Here is a 14,117-nt window from a genome sequence, read left to right as displayed (position 1 = left end):
GTGCCCCAGACTTAGAAGTTCTTAAGTACATTGGATCAGGGTGTTCTCCTTTAAAGATTCTTGTTGCTGTTACATAGACTGTATTCTCCTTGCAGTTGGGTAACTACATTGAGACCACACAGAATCAAACCCCCCCTGGGCAGGAGCAGTAAGGAGAGCTTCCACAGTCATGTACAATGAGCCTTTCCGAGAGGGACCCAGTAGACACTGCTGGCAGCATACTCAGCATTCTTTTCTCCCTTCTGCCTTCTCAGAATCCTAATTTTGTTTAGACACCTATTCGAACTCTTTCAAAATCCTGTTAGAGGCTCTGTAAGCAAAAACTTCATACATTTAAGTTGACTTCTAAAATTTGTCAATATATGCTTAAATAGCAACAAAGAATGAATTTTCCAGCACATTGCAAATATTGACATCTTGCAATAAAACCATTAGGTCCCTTTTAAAAATCCACTTGATGGGACTTAATACCACAGAGATTTGGGCCTCGTCACTGTCTATTTAAAAAAAAAAAAAAATAGCTGAAAAATCTCTTTTTTATATAAGAGGCAGAAATTAAATTTTTATTTTTATGTTTTACACTTATTTATTTTTGATAAAGACAGAGCGCAAGCGGGGGAGGGGCAGACAGAGAAGGAGACACAGAATCCGAATCAGGCTCCAGGCTCCCAGCTGTCAGCACAGAGCCAGACACGGGGCTCGAACTCACAGACCGCGAGATCATGTCCTGAGCCGAAGTCACACGCTTAACCGACTGAACCACCCAGGCACCCCAATAGGCAGAAATTTTATACCATTGATTTATTTCCTTGAAATCTTTTTTCCTTTCCACTTCCACCATAGAACTTTATCCTAATATATTGACTTAGAGATCTTTTGTAATGCTCATAACATTGACATTTTCCTACAATGAAGACTTATAAATGAATGTCCTAGTCTCCCAGATAGTCTCCCAGATTTTTATTTCAAGTTGTATCATAAGGTTACAGTAGACGCAAAATAAAATGTTCGCTGATCATTCTTTCAACATTAATAATGGTATTTACCAAAATGTAAACACATTCTCATTTTAAGGGTCAGGAGCAGGACTTGACAACCAGTCCCAGAGTGAGTATATTCAAGACTCTTATCAGCAATGAGAAAGCAACCCTGGGTGATGAGCTGTAGATAGGATAAAGCCAGGAAACTCTTACGACATGGAAACTCACAGGGTTTGGGGGTAATAAAGAATGTAAATCCAAACATTTAAGAAAGAAATCCTAACAATCAAATACAAAATTTTTTTAATAGAGAAACTCTTCGCAATTTGTTTTCTGAGGCCAGAAAAGCCCTGATAACCTGAAAAAGACACTACGAGAAAGGACCATTATGGGCAAATATCTCTTATAAACACAGGCATAGAAATTCTAAACAAAAATGCAAACGAATTGACTCCAGCAATGCACAAAACTATAATATGTAGGAGGGGAATTTTCTGACCAAAAAAACCAAAAACAAAACAAAAACAAAAACAAAAACAAAAAACCCAGATTAACAAGAGAAAAGCATACAAACTTTTAAAAAATGTTGTTAAATGTTTTATATGTCAATAAATGGGGTAGAAGTCCTTCAGAGAAAGAAAAGAAAACCCCCTAGCCTTGGAGACTTTTAGATCATTCTAAGAAAAGATAAATTTATAGAGATAACAAGTCAAAGGAAAGAAGCTTCTGGACTTTTTAGGGGTGGTAACTTGTCGGAGGATAAACTTATGGGGTACACTAATGGTAGAGAAGAGTTATTTAGTAAGATTTCTTATGTAGACTTTTCTTAGTGCCGACTCATCTTAGGTGATAAGCTTTTCTTCCCTTCCTGGCACAGGAAAGGTAGAGTCAGGAGGGGAACCTTAACCAGGGTAATTGATACCCCACTTTTCAGGCAGGTAGAGGGGAGAACAGGGGACTCACTCTGTGTTTGCTTTTTCTCAGCTGCCTTCAGCCCAAAATGATCCTTCTGCAGTGTGGCACATTTGGGGATGCAATCTTCTGATCCCCTGCAAATACATCATGATCAAGTGGGCTCATCACAGGAACACAAGGTTACTTTAATACTTGAAAATCAACCAACATAAACAACCACATTCACATAATAAAAGAGACAGCTATATGACCTTCTCAATGGAGGAAGAAATGGTCCCTGATAAAACTCAACACCTGTTCAGGATTAAGGAAAAAAGCTTGTAGTAAATTAGAAGTAGAAAGAAAGTTCATTCATCTGTTAAAAGATATGTACAAAATATCTATAGCCAACTCTACACTCAGTAGTGAAATATGAAAGTATCTCTCCTGGAGGTCAGGAACAAGAAAAAGGTGTCCACCATCACCATATCTCTTGACGTGGCACAGGAGGTTCCTGGCAATGATATGAAGCAGGAAAGATAGAGACACAGAGATTAGAAAGTTAGAAGAAATATTGCCATTACTTACCTATGATATGGTTGTGCACATTCCAAGATTTCAAAACGACATACACACTGCTGTCATTAACAAGTGGGTTTGTCAGGGCTGCTGGATTCAAGGTCAAGAACAAAAGTGAATATACATGTGCGTGTATATTTTGAGAGAGAGACAGAGTGCAAGTAGGGAGGGGCAGAGAGAGAGGGAGACACAGAATCCCAAGCAGGCTCCAGGCTCTGAGCTGTTAGCACAGAGCCCAAGGCAGGACTCAAATCTACAAACTGCAAGACCATGATGAACCGCGAGATCATGACCTGAGCTGAAGTCGGACACCCAACCGACTGAGCCACACAGGTGCCCCAAGAAAACAATCTTGAAATAGAGCAAAGTCGGAAGACTTCCATTCCCAAGTATTCCATAAAGCTACGGAAATTAGGACAGTGTCATATTGGCGCAAGGACAGAACAGAATAGAAAGTCCAGAACCAGATCCACATATATATGGTCACCTGACTTAAGATCAAAACATCATTGCATTTATACATACTATGATTTCATTTATAAAAATTGCAAGAGTGGGAAAAACTAATTATTGATGACAGAAGTCAGAATAGTGGTTACTCCTTGGGAGAGAGGTAGGACTAGAAAGGGGCGTGAGGGAATCATCTGCATGCTAACATAGATAATGCTAACATACTATGTCTCTTCTGGATTATGGCTACACAGGTCTATTTGTATTTAAAAGCTTGCAAGCTACATGCTTAATATTTGTGCACTTATTGTATGTGTTGTACTACAATAAAAAAAAATTAAGAATATAAGCTAGATCCTTACTCCATTTTTTGATGTTTGACTGCTGATAGCTTTTAAGTCTCACCGCTTTATCTTCCCCTTCTGCCCCACATGCCCTATACCTGGGAAAGCTGATAAGAAAGATGGGTGCTCCCTACTTTGGCCCCGACAGGAGGTTCAAATCACCCAAGCCCCTGCCCACGCATGGAGGTCCTTATCTCATCCCCATCCCCAAACCACCATAAGAAACCCCAGCCAGTCTCCTTTCCTGGTTCTCTAAAGGAGAACCCACTTTTGGACCTACTTGAGAGCTTTCCTGCTGTTCCCAGAAAGTCTCTTTATGTGAATAATGAAATTTTCATAACCTCTTGATACACATATGGCATTATCAGTCTCAATAACCAAATTTTGACTTGAAAGTCAAAAGTCCTCCTTCCACAAATAACCACAACAGAAGGGAAATGATTTTGCTTTGGTTTTGTGTTTGGTTTGCTGCTGCACCCTCAGCTACTATACCAATGCCTTGCGCATAGCACTTTCGCAACAACTACGTGTTGGATAAATTCTCGTTTGGTAACTGCAAGGATATGGTAGAACTGCAAGGGTAGAAGGATAGACGGAATGATGTCATCAGAAATCTCAACGTATATCTCTAAACCAAAAAACTAGATTCTCAAATCAGGGGTGTTCCATAGGAGGCGCCAACTACAGTAGAACTCCACCCATGGTAAAATAAATCGACTTAGAGTTATGAAAAAAGAGGCCAGCTGGTAAATGAATAAAAATGGCACAAGTTCTGGGGTAAAATATGTCAGGAATTTCACTTCTCATTACATGAAACAGCAGGCAAATAGGTCTCTGTGGAAATACTCCACCCTTCGGTGAGCACAGTGTGGCTCTTGCTTAAAAAAAAAAAAAAAGGAAAAAATAAAAACAAAAAAAAAATCCAAAAATGCTGCTTCTCTGTAATCATTCTCATTGCCTTATCCATGGGATGTTCTGTTCAGGCTTTAGTGATGCTTTGTAAAGAAGGACTGGAATCCAAGAATATCTCTGATTGGAAATAACTTGTCAGAAACAGGGGGCTCCTCTGAGCTCCCCAGTGAAGCACAAGTAGTCTAGAGTCAAGCTTCTCTGGAGAACATTCTTTGGCGGGCTCCAGGATTCAGCAACACAGCCTTCCCTGGGTTCCACTGCATTTTCTTACCTAGGAATGGAGCCCCAATGTAAGTAACCCTCTGTCTTAGAAAAGTTTAGCCTTCCCCTAGGGGTCAGGTGGCTTCTCTGTAATTTCAAATGTATGTCTGATATGCTGGTGTTGGACATCAGGGAACATCCATCCAAAGCCCATAGGGCCTGGCTAGCTGTGAGGAGAGAAGGAGGTCCAGGTCTTATCAACTGATTTCATGTCTGGGTCTTTGTCTTTCTACGGAAGAAGTAAAGTCTGTGCCTATGAAATGAAAATGCTCCACCTCGCTGGGAGGTGTTCTTAGGATGTCTCCCAAATGAGGTCCATAATGATAGCTCACAAGTGGTCTTATTTGACCAGTTATTTGGCCGGGTGTATAAGTATGGGCCCTTTTTCACAGGTAAGACAGTAGGGTCAGAATTTGTAGAACTGTAAGAGGGAAGGAGTTCTCCTGCTTTGCCTCTTGGTCTCCATCTCAAGCTGAGAGAAAAAGCAGAAAGAACTACTTGAGAACAGTGGGGGAGATCATCAAGGACGAAGGCCACACAGAGGCTCCCAAAATACAAGTCATTCTCCTTGTAGCTTCCAATTTTTACCATTTTATGTTTCAGGGTGGGATAAAAATCTACAGATTCTGTCCTTGAATGTGACTAAGATGCAGGATTTGGGGGAGGGCAATATGCAAATAAGGCTACACCAAAATTTTGCTTTCTAAAAATAAATAAAACAAAAGCATTTCCAAGGATCCTGTCAGTTAATAGCCACTAATGAAAGCTCATTTTCTAATTATTTGGAGACTAGATAGATAGATAGATAGATACACACACACATGTATATTCACTTTTGTTCTTGACCTTGAATCCAGCAGCCCTGACAAACCCACTTGTTAATGACAGCAGTGTGTATGTCGTTTTGAATTCTTGGAATGTGCACAACCATATCATAGGTAAGTAATGGCAATATTTCTTCTAACTTTCTAATCTCTGTGTCTCTATCTTTCCTGCTTCATATCATTGCCAGGAACCTCCTGTGCCACGTCAAGAGATATGGTGATGGTGGACACCTTTTTCTTGTTCCTGACCTCCAGGAGAGATACTTTCATATTTCACTACTGAGTGTAGAGTTGGCTATAGATATTTTGTACATATCTTTTAACAGATGAATGAACTTTCTTTCTACTTCTAATTTGCTACAAGCTTTTTTCCTTAATCCTGAACAGGTGTTGAATTTTATCAAGGGCCAGGCTACTTGTAGTGCCAGGACTCTTTGAAAGGGATTGAAATTATCTGAACTACTGTTTTCTTCATTAACTCTTAACTATTCCACCAGCAAACGAGGGCTGTATCTTAATTTTGCTAGCATTTGCTAAGCACTTAGCTATTGTAGTCACTGTGTTAAATTTTTTATATGCTCTACCTTCACTACACCTCACAACCATCCAATGAAGTTGGAACAGAGGCACAGAGAGGTTAAGTGACCCAACAAATAAAGTGTGAAGCTGGGATTTGAACACAGAATCCACCCTCTTGACCATTACTCATTCTACCTCTGTTGGTACAATGGAATATTGTTGATACAATATTGGGATTGAGTTGGAAAGGTAGGAAATTCAACCCATAATTACCTAAACATTAACAACTTCATTTTGTGTCTCATTTCAGCATCTCACATAACCCTCCTTGGGCCCATTTCCTTTGCCTAGAGGAAAGGTCAATATTGTGGTCAACCTGTGGAAAAAGGTGAAGACGACCTGAGACCTCAGCCCAAAAGTGTGCCCTGTCAGATTGGCAGTGTCTAAGGGTGCGAGTTGAAATGCAGGTAGCATACTAGCCAAGAATGTCCCATCCTTCATCTAATCTAGTATTCATTCTTGATCTAATCTAATCTCCATCCTCTCCATCTAATCTCCTTGTTGTACAAACAATGAACTGTTTAAGGCCACATGCCAAACCCCACCAGACCTCAGGTCTTCTTGATTCTAATTTTGCCACTTTTTCTATAAAGTCCTGCCGCCTTCTTCTTGTGAAGCAACATCCTAACCCCTTTCCCTATTTAACACTATTGCTGTGAATAGCCAAAATGATAATGCTCATGAAATGTCACTGAAATCCATAAAGCCTGATTTTCTAGCAGGGGGTTATAAAGATAAGCAGCAATATCAAGCCATTCCTTACTTGTGAGTTTTATCTTTTGGAAAGTTTCATTTTGAAGGGAATTATATAGAACATTTCTTCCAGTAGAGCTTGCTAGGCCTTCATCACCATAAAGACCTTTGCTAATTATTCTTACTGGGGCACCACTTAAGAGTCATGTGAACACTTAAGTGCCCACTTAGCAATGGCTGTCTAGTGGCCAAAAGTAGTTAATGCAGCTACCCAAGGTGCCTAAAATTACCCCCAGGAAACAGTTTTAACACTAGGAAAATCACCCTCACTCATGTAACTATCTAGCAATTTGAGGAAAGAAATCCATCAACTCTTCAGGGTACCATGATCATTTTTGTAATTTACCATTTGGGGCAGTAGCTAGCACTTGAATGCACCAAAAATGAGCCTAATTTTGTTTTGTGCCCCATCTCTCACTGCATCATCTATTACAAATCCAATTTGGCAAAAAGCATCATCTTAATGCAAGCATTACTAAGAAAAGAACAGACGGACACAAAGAAGAGAGAGACAGATGTACCTTTGGATGGAAGTTAGGTGTGGAACTTCACGCTACCAAAAATAAACAGTAATTTTGATACCAAAATTAGTCATGTAGAAGGGCATCCAAGGAATAGTCAAGGAACTCAAAACTTCCACAGATGTTGGAGAAATTGCTCACATAGAACTCTCTTCCTTCACACACGTAGCTTGAATTTGTTATAAATATTAAAGGACTTTTATCTGGTGTTCTGTTTTACTAGCCGAGAAGGTCAACAGTGACAACAAAAGTCTTACTTTTTTTTTTCAAGACAGACTTTGACACCTCAGAGGTCAGTTTTTGTGCCTGACACAAGGTCTTCTATACAGTAGATGTTCAGTAATTATTCTGTATTGTATAACATAAATTAACATTGACTCTATGTTTAGCACACTAAGTGCTCAGCACACTATCAGAGAACTTCCCCACAACAGTGCCTATTGCACATGAGGTTAGAAAGATTGCCTTTGTCTTACAGAGAGTAAAATGAGGTAACTCAGCCCAGATCACACTGCTGGTAAGCGATGGAGCCAGGACTCCAAGTCAGCCTCTCTAGTTCCTAGACATCCTAAGCACCATGTTGTATTTTATGTATGATAAAAATCAGACATTCTAGTCATCAAATATTTGGAGAAGATTGCATGTGAATTGTGCTCAATCGTGAGATATGATGGTCCGATGTCACGTGGCTAGTGTACAATGTGTTTTAGCTTTGAACTTTGAAGCCAGCTTTACAAAGGATTACACTGTTCTTGAAATGTTGTTTCTGATCAGTAATTTAGGTGTCATATGAGGGCTTGTGCCTCTCACAACCCTCTGCCCTTTTGGATTGTTTGCTATTCAATTTACAAACTGGAAAACAGATCAGTGAAGGGAGGGGAGGGTGAAATAGAAAAGAACAGCGGATATAGAGGTTTGGCAAGTAGCTAGGCTACATATACCTACCCCACAACCACCAAATCATGTCCTGCTCTATTATACTGAGAAAAAAAAAGCTCTAAATCATCTTTCTCTGGGAAGCTTCTTCATCATTAACATGAAGACAACAAGGAGAAATTCTTAAGGAGTCTTCTTTTTGAAAATTTGTTCCCTGGGCAACATTCATTCATCTCCCCCTCTTTGATCTATCTGCAAATCCTTGGTGCAGTCTGCTTCCTGCATCAGAACTCAGCACAAGCATATCATCCTATCACGGACATTAAAGCCCCACTGAAAAATAACAGTGGAGATAAGAGAAAGTTTCCTTGATTCTTGTTCTAGGTTTTGGGTCCCTCATCACAGAACTATTCAGGCTTTGCCAAGATAAATAATGAAAAAAAAAAAAAAAAAAGCATTAGCCTGGCCCAAGAAAGTTGTCTTTGGAATGAGAGAAGAGTTTTCTCTATGCACTGTGCTCTCCTCTGTTTCAGTGTCTGCTCACCTTGTACTGTAACCATGTGATCTGGTAAGATCAAGTTGGAAAGAACTCAGCACAGCATGGTCGTTTGGGTGGCCAGAACTACTAATTCATACCAAGGCAAGGGGTTTCCCTCCACTTCATCGAAGATCAGCACACTAGTTTAGTATGAGGACAGTTTTCCTATCATTGAGGGGAAACCCACCTATTTCTCAATCATGCTCAGATTGGGTCAACCAATGAATATGTTTACCAGAGACTGGGAAAGATACAAGTTGGCAATTACTCAGCAGCCAATTCGTGAGAACAAAATGTTTATATCCTCCAAATTAATAGGTATCAGGGAGGTTTGACCCAACATCAGAACTAGGAATCAAGGACCTCATGAGCAACACAATACCAGGGACACCTGACCCAAGATGCTTTAAGAAGAGTCCATCAGGATTAACACTACCATGTTCTCCAAATGCTATTGGGTTGTATGAACTGACAACTCTGTTGGAGACAGTGTAAGAGCTGGCTTTGTCTCCAGAGAATTTTAACATGGCCTTTGTCCAAGAATAGTAGAAAAAAATACCTTGTATACTTGGATTCCCAACCCTCAAAGTGCCACCACTGGTCAAGCTAAAACAGATTACAGCAGATATCTCAGGAGTCACTCCTGAAGTTCTTAGGCAATGTGTTACCAAGCTGGCTGCTGCTGGCCAACAGAGGCTTCAACAATGTGGCTAAAAATAAATATAACTTAAAGGTAATAATGAATATTTATCCAATCAGGTGATATTGAGCCTCACACTTACAACACGTTCCCCCTAAATTACCCAGGCTTCAAAGATTCACAAATACTCATTCCAAAATCAAGTGCTATTTCAGTTCCAGCCAAGACCAATCTTATGGTGGCTTGCCCAATCATCACCACCACCTTTGAGAAGCAGTTCCCTTTCTCCAACCATTCTGTGGTCAAGCCTGGGGTTTGGTCACTAAGGCCCATGAATGCTTGGACAGGATGCTCAAACATTTGGCACAGCTCATAGGAACCCCAGCAGTGTAATACAAGGGAGCGGCCACCAGTGTGTAGGAATTCTTCAACTTAATACAAGTAAGCAAAAGAGTTTGAAAAAAGTATCACTCTCAGGTGAACTGAAGCATCTCTTATAGGGGACACCCATGGTTCCTACAATCAAACAAAAATGACACAATGTTACAGACAGAGATGGATGCTCATTATATAAACCCCATGAAATTCATTGTTGGAATCATTCCATTTACAGGAGGTCAGGGCTCCCTCTCAAGTTCCTCTGAACAATCTGAATGGTCCCTGCCTTTGGTCTTAAAGCATTTAGATCTTAAAGCATTCATGTAGTTTCCCCAGAATTGAGGGAAATCAGCACATATGACTTGGAATTTTTCCAAGTTCACCTTTTTGTTTTCTTTCTTTTTTTTTTCTTTGCATATTATCTACACAGATATAAAGAAAAGGATTGGAAGCTTCTTCGTGCCTCAGTGCTGACACTTTGCCTTTCTGCCTTACTTCTTGCTCTACTAAACCATTTCCAAGCAAAATTTCCACCTTTCAAGCCTCAGCCAGAAATCAGCAACCAAATGTCTTTGGGGGATATCAAATGCTGGGGTTTGGCAAAAACCTTTGCACGTCTGGTCAATTTGTTTTGTGTTGGAAGGACATTTAATCGATATCTGTCTTATTTGCTTACACATGTATCATCCAAAAGTCATTTTGAAAGAACCATTTCCCTCCCCGGAAACTTTTATACATCTGTTGCTGGATATATAAGAGATATTATAAATTTTCTTGAATCCAGAGAATGACCATTCAAATCCTCCACACATCAAAAGCTTCAGGAAACGCAAGATTTAGGACTGCTCTAAACATATAACATCGAACAAATTTTCCCATTGCTCCTAAGTGCATAAATGACCCCATCTCCTTATTTTTATAGAGAACAAAAGGCAGCTATTAGACAAAAGTGATGGTATTGACCAATGCCTAACCAACCAGTTTCCCAAATTTCTTAAATATAAAACTTTGCATGTTCCCTCACATCGCCAAAAAAGGACCAGTTCAGATTATAAATAGACAGAAATAATCCCATTTTATTCCCCAAGGAAATCATATTCTCAAAACTCTACAGTTTTGGCACAACATTCAGGCCCCATCTTAATCTACAAATATATTTCTGTCACGAAAAACCTACTTAAACTTTGTGTTTCAAATGAGAAGTATGAAAACTTAGAGCAATAAAGAACCTTACAGATCATTCAATTTGCCTTTCTTTCTGTTTAAGTCGGTGTCTAGAAATATATTAAGATTTCTCATAAAATAACAACTAGCATTCACTAACAAATTAAACCCAATGCACTGTATGAGCACTTACCTCCACTATCCTATCTAGCCTTCACAATCGCCTTATGAAACATATCCAATTATCACTTGCATTTGACGCAGAAGAAAACCCAGGGAATCATACTGCTTATAAGTGACCACAACGGGATTCAAATCTTCTCTGTCTGACACCACGGCCAGGTTCTTTACACCAGTCTGCCTCCAAGGAAAACAGTAACATAAACATATTTCAAAAACTTCAGAAAATAGGACATAAACAACGCATTAATCCACCCTAACACAACATGTTGGAACATTCGGTGATTTTCTTCTATGAAGCTCTCTCCTTACCTGTATAATATGATTGTCTTTATTACTTAAAAATGATTTTTATGAATATTTCCCTGTTTTCTTTTTTTTTAATATAGTTTATTGTTGAGTCAACTAACATACAGTATATACAGTGTGCTCTTGGTTTTGGGGGTGGGTTCCTGTGATTCTTCGCTTACATACAATGACACCCAGTGCTCATCCCAACAAGCGCCCTCCTCAATGCCCATCACCCATTCTCCCCTGAATATTTTCCTTTTTTCCACTAACATCATATCAAATATTTTCCATGTTACTATAGAAACTTCATGACAGCTTTTTTATTGGCTGCATAACATTTCACTGGGTAGACAACCATAATTTATTTAACTATTATCCATTTGATTTAGCAGTTAGGTTGTTTCAATGTTTCACTCAATATTAAAAATTTCACCAAACATCTTCCGTACATATATTCATTCTTAGAACATGCTTACAATTGATTCTCAGAAACAAAATCACTGTGTCAAGAAAGGAAATCTATTAATAGCTCTTACTAACCCACTATATTCCTTTCCAAAAACTTATACCATTATCTGAGACTGCCTTTTTTATCGCATCCACATTAGCATTAGACATTATCTTTTATGTGTTTGCGGTGTTTTAACAAGTAAAAATGAAAATGGCTATTCAGTGGTGTGTACAATTGCATTTCTATGATCACTAATGAGACCCAAGGTCTTCCATGTTTAGGGGCCTGGGTGGCTCAGTCAGTTGAGTATCCCTACTCTTGATTTCAGCTCAGGTCATGTTCTGGGCACTAGGTGCAGAGCCTGCTTGGGAGTCTCTGTCTCCCTCTCTCTGCTCGTCCCCTGCTCATTCTCAATCTCTCTCTCTCTCTCTCTCTCTCTCTCTCTCTCTCTCTCTGTCTCCCACAAAAAAGGTTTTCCATGTTTAAATTATTAGATGAATTTTTATAACTCTCATTTATCAGATGAGGAAAGAGAGACTCAACATAAATGACACAACTGGCATTAAACTTGGTCACAGGATCATTTTTTTCCAGTCAATATTTGTTAGTTAAATAAATAAATGAAAGAGGAAATGAAGAAAAGAATGAGTACCTCATTCCAAGTTCCTGTCACCAAGCACACTGCTTTCCTTACACGGCTCTTGTTCTCTTAAATTCTACATGATTTTCTTTCCAAGCCTGCCACAATCGAGTAAGAATATTATGAGTTATCGGCCCCCTTCAGTGGAGTAGTACCTCTGACATCATAAACAGAGTATTGGAACAACCTAAATAGGCCAGACTCAGTCTGGTTCTTACTCTACCTGTATTGAGCGGGACTCCGCACAAGGCACCTGCCACATTTTCCTTGACTATGAAAAATGAGCAAAAAATCATTTCTCAAATCTTTGCTGTTTCCAACTGATTAGGGCTATGAAATTGCCACATTGGACATCAAAACAGATCATAATTACCCCTATACCCTAATGACACAAAGTCATGCCACCAAATAGTAAGACACAAAACATGATTTGAAGCCCCAGCACCTTTTCTCCCAGACCAACATGGCAAATTGGAATGCTTCCCACCAATCACTCATAAAAAGGAGAGATACTTATCCAATCAGTGCCCAGTAACACTGCTTCCTGTGACTTCACATAGTCAGTGGATGGATTAATCCCTTTGTGTCTGAAAGGAAAGAATGTGACCTAACAGAATACAGACCTGGGTCAGATGGACTTGGATTTGAACCCAACCGCTGTACCTTCCCAGTGGGAAACCCTGGGAAAGTTACCACCCAACCGAGGCTTAGTTCAGGCTCAAATATCTGTAACATATGGATTAAAAATTTTACCCCCTTATGGAGTGGTTTTAAGCATTCAAGGTAATAACACTTTATAAATTCTTGCCACATGGCGTGCATTGTGTAACATGTTCCATAAAGGTCACCAGTGGTTGTTACCTTCACTATTAATTAGTAAACCAGAAGATATTCCTTAGAACCACATCAGGGAGAGTGACAAACGGACTATTTAGAGATGACTTGGCTGTGCCCTCACCGAACAAACTCTTTCAGCCTGTTACAAGTGGCCTGTTTCCTCCTTTCAGGGAACTCAGGCTTCGGTAGATGCTAAAGCACGGCTTTGGGGCATAATTTTCTGGGGCTGAGGTAGCCGCTCTCTCTCATACAACAAATACTTCTTGATGCTAAAGGAAATTTAATCTTTTGGTACTTAAACTGAGCCCTGAGTCCTGGACCCAATCTTGGCTCATTATCTCAGACTCCACCTGGCTCTTTGAACTGTTACTACCCTCAACCTTCCACTTAGGCTCCAGAACGTGGTTGCAGGTGTTTTCAAAGGAAACTGCTACAAGCTGATTCTGGAAACCCTCAGCATAATTAAACACCAGAGATTCACTGAGAACCAGAGGAGCTCCAGGTCACAAATTGCCACAGTGACTGTTTACATGATATTTCACAGAATATTCATTTCTATTCCACAGAGGCAGAAGTATCCCTTTGTTAGCAAACATGCCTGCCTTCATCGCTTGGCCAAATTATTTCTTTGGATAATTGGGAGACAGAGAACTAGAGAGAAGAAACTTGGAGGTGCTTGCTGATTAATGATTAGCTACAGAGAACAGAAGGTCTTCTACTCAGTGGCAGAGGGCAGAGGAGGATAATAGCAAGAAAAGTCCTCTTCGGTCTCACTGAATAATAGATGCAAAGGCTGCAAAGGGACTCGGTTGCCAGGGTTTTGTTGTCATTGTTTGGGTCTGGTCTAATTTGGTGTAGATTGATAGAGCTTGGTTTTGACTTTTTATTTGCTTTATTTTTGCCTACATGTAAGGACAGTGTCTGCTTCAATTAGTTCCCCTCCCACCTGCCTTTCTCTTAACATAGATGGAGCACCAGCATTTGGGGCCCTGGGTTAGGAACTTGCCTAGGTTTATTCTCAATTG

At 39.8% G+C, this 14,117-nt stretch overlaps 1 long non-coding RNA gene across 1 annotated transcript in view; it reads right to left on the bottom strand.

Annotated features, from left to right (window-relative positions):
• The window catches only part of LOC147576166 (uncharacterized), a 47,423-nt gene extending 34,991 nt beyond the window's left edge, over nucleotides 1-12,432 (bottom strand). The window contains exons 1-2 of the long non-coding RNA XR_015241831.1: nucleotides 12,268-12,432; nucleotides 10,887-11,050 (exon numbers count right to left, since the gene is read on the bottom strand). This is a non-coding gene — a long non-coding RNA (uncharacterized LOC147576166). The remainder of the gene's footprint in view (nucleotides 1-10,886; nucleotides 11,051-12,267) is intronic.
• Nucleotides 12,433-14,117: the final 1,685 nt, after the last annotated feature.

The sequence above is a fragment of the Puma concolor genome, chromosome D2 (genome assembly GCF_028749965.1).
Source record: "Puma concolor isolate L17-30 chromosome D2, mPumCon1.1.hap2, whole genome shotgun sequence".
NCBI classification, from domain to species: domain Eukaryota; kingdom Metazoa; phylum Chordata; class Mammalia; order Carnivora; family Felidae; genus Puma; species Puma concolor.
This window is presented reverse-complemented; position numbering and strand designations above follow the sequence as displayed.